Here is a 14,524-nt window from a genome sequence, read left to right as displayed (position 1 = left end):
AAGCAGCCTCAAGTTTTCATTACTTTATTTTTATAGACTTACTGTTTTTGTTTGAGCGACTTCTCTTAACAGCGTCTTAAACGTGTATTAGAAAGAGTCGCTCCAACAACTCCCCACCGGGTCGCAACAACGCTTACCTTCGCGGTACAGTGCTGTCTCGACGGGCGTCTGTGTCGGATGTTCTAGCAGGTCCAGCAGACGTTACCAGGCTGTGGCCGGAGCATGGGGAGAGAGTGAGTATATGGACTTCCTCTTACTAGAGGGGTCAGGACACAGCTACGCTGATTTGGTGGAGACTACAAACAGCGTGTTGATGCGCCGAACATCTCGAGTGTGACAGCGCTACGCTCCGGGGATCATAGGCGCCAGGACTAGGTGAGGCCGCGATCCTGGGAGTTTAAGTCAACAGGGGGTTTCAGACGCTCTCCTGGCCGTCCCTCCTCCGAGTTCATGGCCAGTTCCCGCGGGTCTCTCGTTTCATGAACTGAATAACCTCACTTCCGGTTCAGACGCTACCACGAGGGTACTCGGTCGCAGCTTAGACGCTGCGGTTGTGTACACTGGATATAAACCCGCCCAGACCGAGTCGCAGGCCTTTAGTGTCTGCATGCACGTGGAGTCGCTCAGCGTCCGTGTCCGTTGGTGAGCGTCCGTGTCCGTTATCAGTTACCAAGAGCGGCAGTGTACACCAGTAGCGTCTGAATCCACTCAGCGTCTTTCGAGCGTCTTTGCTTGGATATGGAAGTGTGGTGGGTCTCCCTGTATCCCGCTCCCTGGAGGCAGGGTATACAGTACTAAAAATTCCTTCTACTTCTTAGTGTGCACTGTTAATTTTTAGTACCTATTGCATATGAGACCTGTATATTACTGTGTTTTCTGCATGTTATGTTGAAAAAGAACCAGTTAAACAGAAGTACAAATTTCCTACTTATGTATAAGTTATTATGGAGGTTGTATTCTCATATGACAATGTCTAATGCTTTAACATGTGACTGACTGCTAGTATGTGTGCTGACTTTTCTGTGTAATGTCAGTCCTGTTCTGACCCTCAAATCAGGTGCACTGTGGTCAGATTGATTTCACCTCTATATACTGATTATAGGGTGTGGTTCAGTCACAAAATTGTGTAGTCAATATCAGAAAAAATGTCTGTGAGTGGCAAAAGTGATGAGGAGAGTTTGTCAAGCACTCCTACAGCCCTAACATGCTTATCTTGTAAGTCAGGGGTAATTGATATGATTCAATTGGTCACTTATGAGGGTTTGTGTGCAAACTGTTTCGCTTTTCAGCGAAGTAAAAAACAGGAGTTAGTTCAACCTCCAGTAGAGCCACCATGGAATATGTTCGCAAAGACTCTGTCTTCAATAGCGGACAGGTTAGCTCCAGTAGCACCACCTCAGGGGTTAGGTTACACTATGAACCCATACATGCAGCTCCCTTCCTATGGTTTGGTTCCAGTAGCCTCTACAAGCAACCAAGGGGTAGGTAAGACTAAGACAGATACGTCTGTATGGCAGACTACACAAGAGGATACATCGGATGATGATGCGGAAACAATAGATTCAACTCCGTATGATGATCAGTCGCAGAGCTTTAGTTCAGATGATGTAGCTGAACTCATTAATGCAGTAAAGGCTGTGCTTTCTCTGGAAGAACCAGCCAAGACAGCGTTAAAAGCAAAAGCACCTGTATTCAAACGAACAAAGTCAGTGAAAGCTGAATTTCCAGCGTCAGAGGAGTTGACGGAAATGATGGATGAGTCTTGGGCAGCGCCCGGTAAAAAGTATAAGATTCCTAGGAGATGGGATTCTTATTATCCATTTCCTGCTGGAGATTGTTCGAAGAGAGAAGTTCCTCCAAAAGTAGATGCACATGTTCTGCGACTCGTGCACAAATCTGCTTTGCCACTGTCATCTACCTCTTTGAATGATGTCACAGACAGGAGGGTAGAGAGCCTATTGAAAAATATTTTTTCTCTTGTGGGTGCAGTGGTAAGACCTGCTATGGCTTCGGCCTGGGTAGCAAAGGCAATGGGCGAATGGATAGAGGAACTAGAGAATGACATCCCCTCTCCTACTAGGGAGCAAGAGGATCGTCTTTGCCGTTTAAGACAATCTGCCCAGTATTTAGAAGAAGCAGCCATTGATGTAGGCACTGTTGCTTCTAAAGCTTCAGCCCTGGCAGTAGTCGCTCGCAGAGCAGTCTGGCTACGGACCTGGAAGGCAGATGCGGAGTCCAAGAAGGAATTGGAAGCATTGCCTTTCATGGGTAATATATTATTTGGAAAACCTTTATCGGATATCCTAGAGTCAGAGGCTGAATCGAAGAAGGTCAGATTTCCGGCTACCTACAACCCTAAGTCCAAGGGTTTAAAATTTCGCTCATTTCGCTGGCAAAGCAAAGCGAAAGGTAAAGAGGAGCCTAAACAACCCCAGTTTAAAAGGGGTAGGAAGCAGTGGGCTAGCAAAAAGCCAGCTTCCAAACCTGAACAGAAACCCTCAGCCTGAAGAGACGGGCCTCCGCCTGGAGGATTCCAGGGTTGGGGGCCGACTCCTGCAATTTACACACACATGGCAACAGTCAACAACAGATGCCTGGGTGCAGAAGGTAGTATCTCAGGGGTATGGGTTCCCATTCAGGAGGCAGCCTCCTCAAAGATTTTTTTGCACCAGCCCGTCTCGTATAGAGTCGAAGGCCAATGCCCTGCAAGAAGCAGTCCAAAAATTACTGCAGTCAGGTGTGATTGTCCCAGTACCTCCATCACAAAAGGGACAGGGGTATTACTCCAATCTGTTTCTAATCCAGAAACCAAATGGGTCATATCGACCAATTCTAAATCTGAAGATGTTGAATAATTACATATGGATCCCGAAGTTCCACATGGAGACGTTACGCTCCATAATGTTGGCTATGGAACCGGGAGACTATATGGTATCTCTGGATGTGCGGGATGCTTACCTACATGTGCCTATAGCACTATCACATCAGTGTTACCTCAGGTTTGCCATCCTCAAGGAACACTTCCAGTTCCAAGCTCTGCCCTTCGGGCTAGCTACAGCACCCAGGGTGTTTACCAAGATCATGGTGGTTATGGCAGCTTGTCTGCGCAAACAAGGGATAAGGATATTCCCATACCTAGACGACCTATTAATCTTAGCACAGTCGCAAGATTTACTGTTGAGCCATCTCCAACAGACGATAGTTTGTTTACAGAGACACGGGTGGCTCATAAATTGGGAGAAATCGTCCCTGAATCCATCACAGCGGATGGTTCATTTGGGAGCCATATTGGATTCAGACCTACAGAGAGTTCTCTTACCAGAGAAGAAAATAGTCAAGGTGCAGGTCATGGCTCAGGAAGCGTTGCAAGCCCAGACAATGTCAGTCCATGCAGCAATACGGCTGTTGGGTCTGATGGTATCAACGTTCGACATGGTGGAATATGCGCAATTCCACTCCAGACCATTGCAGCATCTCATTTTGACAAAATGGAACGGAAATCATCAAACAATAAAGAAGCAGATGATAAAGATTCCAGTAAATGTAAAAAGGTCTCTAGCATGGTGGCTACAGACAGACCATTTAAACAAGGGGAGACCCTTTTGGATAAAAGAGTGGCAAGTCCTGACGACAGATGCCAGCCTGCAAGGTTGGGGGGCGGTACTCGGAAGCCTATGGTTCCAGGGAAAATGGACCGCAAGGGAAAGTCGCCTGCCGATAAATCTGTTAGAAATAAGAGCCATTTACTTGGCCCTAGTTCAGGCAAAGGACAATCTACAAGGAAGACCAGTCCATATCCGCTCAGACAATGCGACGGCAGTAGCATACCTAAATCATCAAGGAGGGACTCACAGCAAGAGTCTGATGGAGGAAGTAACTCCCATTCTAAAGTGGGCAGAACTCCATCTCCCAGCATTGTCAGCAGTATTTGTCCCGGGTGTACTAAATTGGGAAGCGGATTTTCTCAGTCGGCACACCATTCAGGAAACCGAATGGGCACTACACCCAGAAGTGTTTCAAACACTGGTGAACAGATGGGGTCTACCGGAGATAAACCTTATGGCGTCTCGTCTAAACAACAAAGTTCCGAGGTACGGATCAAGAACAAGGGACCCAGGAGCAGTCCTGGTAGACGCACTGTCAGTAGAATGGAGGTTTCAGCTGGCATATCTGTTCCCTCCAATATCTCTATTACCCACAGTAGTGAGAAAGATAAAACAGGCAAAAGGAGCAAACATTCTAATAGCTCCAGCTTGGCCAAGAAGGCATTGGTACACAGATCTGTGGAGAATGTCCGTGGAAGCACCGATACTGCTCCCTCAACGTTCAGATCTGTTAATGCAGGGTCCTTGTTGTCACAGTCATCTGGATCGCCTGTCTTTGACGGCGTGGCTGTTGAAACCTCTATCTTAGAGGCTAAAGGATTTTCAAAGCAAGTAATCCAAACCATGCTTAGAGCAAGAAAGCCTTCTTCGGCCCGTGTATATCATAGAATATGGCAAGCCTATATTCATTGGTGTTCTGGAAAAAATTACAATCCAAGAGCCTTTAAAGTAGCTAGAATTTTGGATTTTCTGCAGGCAGGATTGGATAAGGGGTTGAAGGTTGCTTCCTTGAGGGTGCAAGTCTCAGCGTTGACTGTATGGTTTCAGCAGAAGATTGCTGACCTACAGGATGTACGTACTTTTTTCCAAGGAGTAGTACATATTCAACCTCCATTTGGTCCTCCTCCTCCTGCAGCTCCCTGGGATTTGAATATAGTTCTTAAATTTCTCCAGGGTCCTTTGTTTGAACCACTTGAGAGAGCAGATCTTAAGTGGTTAACGGTTAAAGTTCTTTTTTTACTGGCAATGGCGTCAGCCAGAAGAGTGTCAGATTTAGGAGCATTATCATGTAAGTCTCCTTTCCTAAGTTTTTTTCCAGACAGAGCAGTTCTCAGAACGAGATCTAGTTATCTTCCAAAGGTGGTGTCAAAGTTTCACCTGAATGAAGAGATTGTAGTCCCAGCTTTTCAGGTATCGGGACTATCTGCGGGAGAAGCGTCACTGGACGTGGTCCGGTCTTTAAAAATCTACATAGATCGTACTAGTGCCATCAGGAAAACAGATTCCCTCTTCATCCTCTACGGATTCCATAGGAGAGGTTGGCCTGCTAGTAAACAGACGCTGGCGAGATGGCTCCGAATGGTAATATCTGAAGCTTATTCTCATGCAGATCTCCCTATTCCGGCTAATGTCTCTGCACACTCTACACGTAAGGTAGGTCCTTCTTGGGCAGCACAACAGGGTGCATCAGCAGAACAGATATGTAAGGCAGCCACATGGTCTTCCATAAACACATTCATCAGACATTATGCCTTGGATACTTTTGCCTCTCATGACGCAGACTTCGGGCGAAAGGTCCTCCTGTGCAATCAGGAGCGTCCCCACCACTAAAATGGCTTTGGGAATCCCAATGTTATCCTGTGGATAATCCTGTGGACCCAGCCAGAGAATTGAACGTTATGGTAAGAACTTACCGTTGATAACGTGATTTCTCTTATGTCCACAGGTATCCACAGGGATCCCACCCGGACGCATCTGATTTGAGGATCTAGACAAACACTAAAAACCTCTTCCTTCTTGTATGGAAGGGTGTGCATGTGTGTTCTTATCGCCTGTACAGGTCTCTACCTAATGTTCCTGCCTATAATCGCTGTGGAAAGAACTGATCTGACTGAATCAGTGGGCGGGACTATATAGTGGAGGCCCCAATGCATCCTGGGAGGCCAGAAAGCTTGTGACCGTGTTGGTGCCATTTTCGCTGTCGCTCGACAATATCCCAATGTTATCCTGTGGATACCTGTGGACATAAGAGAAATCACGTTATCAACGGTAAGTTCTTACCATAACGTTCATTTCCTATGCTGAGAGGTATTTACTATATTTTCTACAGTCATACCATGCTGGATCTGCCCGATCTCGTCTGATCTTGGAAGCCAAGCAGCATTGGGCCCGATCAGTACCAGAAAGGGTGACCCTCTGGGAATACTGGGTACTGTAGTCTTATTAAGGTTTATACCTTTTGTCGATCAGCAAAACTTATTTGCAAGTTAACATTGCAGAATACACATTACAGCTGACCACTTTAATAGGAGTCCGGTGATATAAAAGCCGGTTTTTCTTGTATCTCTCATATGAAATATACATGTGTTTATCCAATCATAAATTGATAGAGATAACAAGAATTTCTATTTTCGCACTGGACAAATGTCTAACAGTAATACTCGCTTAAAATCCAGTGGGTGTATAGACAAACCTTCTGCCACCCACTTTTAACTTAGCGAGTGACATATCACTATATCGTTATCTACATATGCTATTTAATACTTGTTTTAACCTATTTTGCTGATTTATACAGCGACACTTTTTTCCTTACATTACTAATTAATTAATTTTTTCCTTACATTATTATTATATATTTTTTTTCGTCTGTAGAATATATTAAAAGTTAAGTTTTAATGTTTCATATACAATCTATGGTTTCATAACTTCATTATTCAGTCAATTTAAATAAAGTGTGCCCCAGAGAGACATACCAAACAGTCTTTCTTTTGCTTCTTTGCAAAACAACCTCCAAATGTATACAAGTATTACAAGTAGATTTTCCACATACAGTATGTGGAAGCCCTCTGGTTTCCTTGTAATCCACGTATGGCTATTTTCCTTTCTCTTTTGGTAATGACTCTTAACCAAAATAGATTGTAGGTTTTGCGATTTTCTCACCTCCCCGTGTCCCACCAGTAGCCTCTCACCTGTCCCTGTGTCTCTCCAGCAACTTCTCACCTCCCCATGTCCCTCCAGCAGCCTCTCACCTCCCTGTGTCCCACCAGCAGCCCCTCACCTGTCCCTGTGTCTCTCCAGCAGTCTCTCACCTCCCCCTGTGTCTCTCCAGCAACTTCTCACCTCCCCAGGTCCCTCCAGCAGCCTCTCACCTCCCCTGTGTCCCACCAGCAGCCTCTCACCTGTCCCTGTGTCTCTCCAGCAACTTCTCACCTCCCCCTGTGTCCCTCCAGTAGCCTCTCACCTCCCCTGTGTCTCTCCAGCAACTTCTCACCTCCCCATGTCCCTCCAGCTGCCTCTCACCTCCTTGTGTCTCACCAGCAGCCTCTCACCTGTCTCTGTGTCTCTCCAGCAGTCTCTCACCTCCCCCTGTACTTCTCCAGCAACTTCTCACCTCACCATGCCCCTCCAGCAGCCTCTCACCTTCCTGTGTCCCACCAGCAGCCTCTCACCTGTCCCTGTGTCTCTCCAGCAACTTCTCACCTCCCCATGTCCCTCCAGCAGCCTCTCACTTCCCTGTTTCCTACTAGCAGCCTCTCACCTGTCCCTGTGTCTCTCCAGCAGTCTCTCACCTCCCTGTGTCTCTCCAGCAACTTCTCACCCCCCCCCCCTGTGTCCCTCCAGCAGCCTCTCACCTCCCCTGTGTTTCTCCAGCAACTTCTCACCTCCCCATGCCCTTCCAGCAGCCTCTCACCTCCCTCTCCCTATGTCCCACTATCAGCCTCTCACCTGTCCCTGTGTCTCTCCAGCAGTCCCTCACCTCCCCCTGTGTCTCTCCAGCAACTTCTCACCTCCCCATGTCCCTCCAGCAGCCTCTCACCTCCCTGTGTCCCACCAGCAGCCCCTCACCTGTCCCTGTGTCTCTCCAGCAGTCTCTCACCTCCCCCTGTGTCTCTCCAGCAACTTCTCACCTCCCCAGGTCCCTCCAGCAGCCTCTCACCTCCCCTGTGTCCCACCAGCAGCCTCTCACCTGTCCCTGTGTCTCTCCAGCAACTTCTCACCTCCCCCTGTGTCCCTCCAGCAGCCTCTCACCTCCCCTGTGTTTCTCCAGCAACTTCTCATCTCCCCATGTCCCTCCAGCAGCCTCTCACCTCCCCTGTGTCTCACCAGCAGCCTCTCACCTGTCTCTGTGTCTCTCCAGCAGTCTCTCACCTCCCCCTTTGCCTCTCCAGCAACTTCTCACCTCACCATGCCCCTCCAGCAGCCTCTCACCTCCTTGTGTCTCACCAGCAGCCTCTCACCTGTCCCTGTGTCTCTCCAGCAACTTCTCACCTCCCCCTGTGTCCCTCCAGCAGCCTCTCACCTCCCCTGTGTCTCTCCAGCAACTTCTCACCTCACCATGCCCCTCCAGCAGCCTCTCACCTTCCTGTGTCCCACCAGCAGCCTCTCACCTGTCCCTGTGTCTCTCCAGCAACTTCTCACCTCCCCCTGTGTCCCTCCAGCAGCCTCTCACCTCCCCTGTGTCTCTCCAGCAACTTCTCACTTCCCCATGTCCCTCCAGCAGCCTCTCACCTCCTTGTGTCTCACCAGCAGCCTCTCACCTGTCTCTGTGTCTCTCCAGCAGTCTCTCACCTCCCCCTGTGTCTCTCCAGCAACTTCTCACCTCCCTGTGTCCACCAGCAGCCTATCACCTCCCCCTGTGTCTCTCCAGCAGTCTCTCACCTCCCCCTATGTCTATCCAGCAACTTCTCACCTCCCCATGTCCCTCCAGCAGCCCCTCAGCTCCCCCTGTGTCCCTCCAGCAGCTCTCACCTCCCCCTGTGTCCCTCCACCAACCTTTCTCCTCCCAAGGTACCACTCCCTCCAGCAGCCTCTCACCTCCCCCCTGTGTCCCTCCAGTAGATCTCACCTCCTCCCGTGTCCCTCCATCAGCTATCATCTCCCCCTGTGCTCCTCCAGTAGATCTAACACACCCCTTCCCCCGTGTCCCTCCAGCAGCTGTCAACTTCCCCTGTTTAACTCAAGCAACCATTCACCTCCCAAGGTCCCACTCCCTCCAGCACATCTCACCTTGCCATGTCCCTCCAGCAATCTCTCACCTCCCACTGTGTTCCTCCAACAGCCTCTCCCCTCCCTCCTGTGTCCAACCAGCAGCCCCACTCTTCCCCATGCCCCACACCATCCAGCAGCCTCTCACCTTCCCTCCTTTAACCCACCCAGCTGCCTCTCACCTCCCCCTTTGTCCCACCAAGCAGCCTCTCACCTCCCCTGTGTCCAACCCAGCAGCCTCTCACCTCCCCCTTTGTCCCACCAAGCAGCCTCTCACCTCCCTCTGTGTCCCGCCCAGCAACCTTGCACCTCCCCTTGTCCCACTCACTCCAGCAGCCTAAGAAAGAAGCCACAAGACCAGGGGGGGAGGGAAGAGGGGGGGGGGAGGCATAGTGACATAGCACCTCTCTTGTGCTGGATGGTGCAAGGCAGGTCGGGCTCGCTGTTTGACTCTTCTGAGATGAGTCCCTGGTTTGCAGCCAGTGTGGAGGGCTGCGGCAGAGGTAGAAGTAGTTCTGGTTACCATGACTGAACGCATGGGCTCACTGGCTCACTGTGGGTTTTTGATTTTTCCGGGGGAGGCTGTATTTAATATAAACTTAAATGTTTATTTCTCTTACGTCCTAGAGGATGCTGGGGACTCCATAAGGACCATGGGGTATAGACGGGCTCCGCAGGAGACATGGGCACTCTATAGACTTTAGAATGGGTGTGCACTGGCTCCTCCCTCTATGCCCCTCCTCCAGACTTCAGTTAGATCCTGTGCCCAGAGAAGACTGGGTGCACTACAGGGGAGCTCTACTGAGTTGCTCTGAAAAATACTTTTTGTTAGGTTTTTTATTTTCAGGGAGCACTGCTGGCAACAGGCTCCCTGCATCGTGGGACTGAGGGGAGAGAAGCAGACCTACTTAAATGATAGGCTCTGCTTCTTAGGCTACTGGACACCAATAGCTCCAGAGGGTTGGAACACAGGTCTTACCCTCGCCGTTCATCCCGGAGTCACGCCGCCGTCCTCCTCACAGAGCCGGAAGATAGAAGCCGGGTGAGTATGAGAAGACAGAAGACTTCAAAGGTGGCTGAAGACTTCAGATCTTCTATGAGGTAACGCGCAGCGATAACGCTGCGCGCCATTGCTCCCACATTAACACACACACTGGCGGCACTGTATGGGTGCAGGGCGCAGGGGGGGCACCCTGGGCAGCAATTAATAAACCTCTAGGGACACTGGCATAGTTATATACTGCAGAGGCAGTATATTCCAAAAACCCGCCAGTATAACGTTTTGAGCGGGATCGAAGCCCGCCGGTGAGGGGGCGGAGCTTGATTCCTCAGCACTAACCAGCGCCATTTTCTCCACAGCACGCTGCAGAGAAGCTGGCTCCCCGGACTCTCCCCTGCTGAACAACAAGTACAGAGGGCAAAAAGAGGGGGGGGCACATTTATTTGGCGCAGTGAGTATATTTTTATAAAAGCGCTGTACTGACTGGGATTTTATTCCAGTGTCTGGTGGCGCTGGGTGTGTGCTGTCATACTCTCTCTCTGTCTCTCCAAAGGGCCTTATTGGGGGACTGTCTCCATATATATATATATATCCCTGAGTGTGTGGGGGGTGTCGGTACGTGTGTGTCGGCATGTCTGAAGCGGAAGGCTCATCTAAGGAGGAGGTGGAGCAGATGATTGTGGTGTCTCCGTCGGCGACGCCGACACCTGATTGGCTGGATATATGGAATGTTTTAAATGCAAATGTGTCTTTATTACATAAGAGAATGGACAAAGCAGAGTCCAGAGAAAAGAAAGGGAGTCAATCCATGGCTTTGGCTGTATCACAGGGCCCTCCAGGGTCTCAGAAACGTCCCTTGTCCCAAGTAGCAGACACTGATACCGACACGGATTCTGACTCCAGTGTCGACTACGATGATGCGAGGTTACACCCAAGGGTGGCCAAAAGTATTCATTATATGATTATTGCAATAAAAGATTTTTGCATATCACAGATGACCCCTGATAAAGCTAAATATTTATCGTATATAAAACCCTTTAAGAGGCCTAGGAACACTGTACGCTATTGACGTATTAAGTACCATAAGGGTACGCACGTTGCGTAACGATCGCTTAGCCGTAGTCGAGACGCTCAAGCGTCACGTTCGCTTACGGCCAAGAGATCACAGGCAGGCACGCTATTGGCTGCCGACTAACGTAATGGTTCGCTATAGCGTAGCGGACGCTCGGGACCACGAGGAGATCACCAGCGGCGCTGACGCTCACAATGTTAAACCTTTATATCTAAACCATAAACAGTATATTATGCAGTAAAACCTTAGTGTAGTGATAGTGTGTAGATGCAACCTTGTGTAACCTGATTAACTTAGAAGCTGTTTGAGCGTCACCGACGCTCTGAGATTACTTAACACTATATAGAAAATACACGGATACCTGGGCTTAGGGTCTAACGCCTTATATATATATTATGGATATTACTTGCAAAAGAATTAACATAATACAAGTCATACACTACAATATAACATAGACTAACTAACCAGATAACTACACAGGAAATACAATACAATACAATTACGTTTTAAGGGAAAATAAGAGGGAAAGAGGAGAAGAGAGAGAGAGAGAGAAATGGCTCACAATAACAGTAAGAACAATATGATTGTGGAGAAAACTTACGCACAAAGGAAACGATCGCATGCGCCTCTGGACATCCAGCTCCCGATTCTCAGCAATGATAACCGTTGAAGAGTGAGAGCTGGATGTGATCGGCTTGTCTATTTATGCCCCACACACAATACAATTCAATGGTCCCTACAATCTCATTGTTCATTGGACACAGGAATTCCTCCTCGCATTATAACAAAAGGTCATAGGTTGATTCATACAGGTGGGCTGTGACTATTTCCAACAGCTCAGGTGGGAGGGAAACTGGGTTTCTCGCCGCATGGATAATTAAGAGCAAATAATAGTAAATGGACATAAACTTCTTATGTCCATAACTATTCGCACGAGCGATTAATCCGCTCCAAACCAACACCGGAATATTGCTAATTAAATGTTCTTCCGATGGATACTAAACACCACTGTATGACTCCTGTTAGACCCTTCGTACAATACAAAGAGGGATCCCTCCGTCCAGGAACATGCTATATTAACTAAACTTTCAGAATCTATCAAAGGGACCATGATCTACAAAATACATTATATATTGAAAATGTGTAACGATTGAGTCGCACGGTACGAACACATGAACTCTACCGTAAATGCACATACCGCGCGCCCGCGGGTGCCCGCAACAGCGAGTATGCGCACGCACGGGAGAGCGCACGCATGCGCAGCGCAGACCTGTGTGAGGTGCAAATATGGCAGTGTGCATAGAGATATTTTTCTGACTTTGACAGTCCATCCTTTGGCAGTCAACAATAACTGCCACTTCCTAAAACATTTCAAAAGGAGAAAAATATATGTCAGGGGTTAATACATTTACATGGTTGGGTAGGGGAGGAGAGGAGAAGGTAGGAAAAAGGGTATGACCTAGTGAGATAGCAGAAGCATGTGTGTATGAATCTGTGCTTGGGGGTCATGTATCATCGTGCCGTACGTGTTTTAAATCAAGCTTCGAGGTATTGCGAAGTATACATTTGAATTCCTTCTTATCCCGTGGTACGGGTCTGTGGATGGGCTGTCAAACTTTACCGAGCTCTTTTCGGCTGTGGTTGTAACAAAATGGGGGAGCACATTTTAGTTGATGATACATGAATGGGGGAGATATGTGATTGCTGATATCTGTGCCTGTATTCCCTATCGACTATGTGTGTCATTACCTGAGGGTTGTAGAAATGAAGAAAAGACATAATTACGGTAAATGCGGTGGTATTCTATGTCAGGTAAATGTACATTAGTCGATTGAGGTCTTGTTTGGTGTCTGTTGAATGCAGTGTTCTTTGTGCTTTTGCCCATAAGGTGCGAGCAAAAGCTTTGTCAATGTCCATAGATTTACAAAAGTGTTGGGCTAGCATAATTTTAAAATTTCTAGGGAAACTGGGGATCTATGGCAAAGTTCATCAAAAATCTGTGTATCAGGTTGTCAAAACTTCTTCTTTAATCCATCTGTTGTCTGTATATCGGCTCATCAAATTCCTCGTCCAAGTGGGTCTTTTTACCTTGGAGAAAACGGAAAAACAGGTGAAAGAAACGGACCGTAGAAATCGCATTTTCATCACATCATTGTTTCTACATTTGGGTCATAAATCAAATCTATTGGAATTACAATTCCCTCACTCCTTAGACTCATTACCTCAGGTAGTACTTTTCCAATATAACACAATCCTTCAGAGTTTGGGGCAAGCCACTTTATACGCCTTCCTCCCGCATATGAAATATGCATCATCGGGGAGAACATATGGGACGGAGTAGGACATTACCATATTACACACCTTCCATGTGAAATCTCCTAACCCTAATTCTTCCATCTGCTTAGTACACGTATCAGGTTGTACGATATGTGCACAGTATCCTGGTGATACCTCTCCAACTCTCGTAATCCTATTTCCTAAGGTATACCTATATCGGAAAGATTTTCCTCTACTGGCTATGTGGCGTATAAGCTCTGTATCTGTAGGCATTCTATCTGCTCTATGCGAAAAGGTCATGGTTTGGTTACTCCATGACACTTCCCAATTTACCGGCTTTCGGGAATTGGAGATGTTAAAACATAATAGGGACCTATCCACATGGTATTGGTGGAGCTTCAAACTAGGAGGACTGGAGATATTAAACCTCCTGTCCACCGGCCTCCCACCCTTTAGCTCAAGTACCTCCCCTACTGTTAAAGGAAATGGTACTAGCCCTGATTTGCTATGACCTTGAGGTACTTGAGAGCATACCCAACAATCTGTTTGATTTAACACACTACCCACTAAGGAGTGATAGTCACTCAATGGATGCCGGTCCATATGGATATTAAAACTGGATTGGCATTTCTTAATGCACCCATCCTCCACTACATGGTCACAGAGCCTACAGATACAGTTTTCCTTTCAGCTAACAATGTTTACAAATAACATGGCTGCTGGATCGTTTCCGGTACTCGCCTTTTGCTTGGTGGTTGTGTTGCTATTGGAAATTTACACCTCCGTCTCAGTCATCAGAACCTTTCTGGCTCCTTTCTCGACCTCACTGGTACTCTCGCCGGAACAGACTGCTCTGGTCAACATCATGGTCAACAGGAAAATCCATATCACAGTCTCTTTGGGCAAGTCAATCTTACAGGAGGAGAAAAGAAGAAATTTGTAATGGGGGTACAGAAAAACAGTTTGAGGGGGAGAGAAACTTGTCACGATAATTAAGTTCTCTAGTCTTGTTGTTCTTCTTGTTCTGCTGTCATCTCAAAGGTGCTGTCTCTCAGTCTTCCAAACGAACATTCCGGTGATGCAATATTCCCTCCAAACCAGCGATCTTCCTGTAAGGAGCAAAAAAAATCTTGCATCACCATTTGTCTAACTGAGGTGTGACATACCATCTTTAAAACATAAAACATGAGTGAGAAGAGAGAAAACAAAAAAACAAAAGAGAGAGAACAATTCATATATGTATATATCACATAAATCAACAGAGAACAACAACAGGGAAAAAAATATTTTTCAAACATAAACATTTTCTAAAACATTGTCAGATCATCAGGCTGTCATATCTACTTGTCCAATGGTTTCCTTGCG

General features: G+C 47.5%; 1 protein-coding gene and 1 pseudogene across 1 annotated transcript in view; both read left to right on the top strand.

Annotated features, from left to right (window-relative positions):
• Positions 1-14,524, top strand: part of AKAP14 (A-kinase anchoring protein 14) — a 90,593-nt gene that overhangs the window by 32,552 nt on the left and 43,517 nt on the right. The window lies entirely within an intron of this gene.
• Positions 5,927-6,045, top strand: LOC134950210 (5S ribosomal RNA; annotated as a pseudogene).

Source organism: Pseudophryne corroboree, chromosome 8 (assembly GCF_028390025.1).
Source record: "Pseudophryne corroboree isolate aPseCor3 chromosome 8, aPseCor3.hap2, whole genome shotgun sequence".
Taxonomy (NCBI): domain Eukaryota; kingdom Metazoa; phylum Chordata; class Amphibia; order Anura; family Myobatrachidae; genus Pseudophryne; species Pseudophryne corroboree.
The sequence above is the reverse complement of the archived record's forward strand: the minus strand, read 5'-3'. Positions and strand labels throughout refer to the sequence as shown.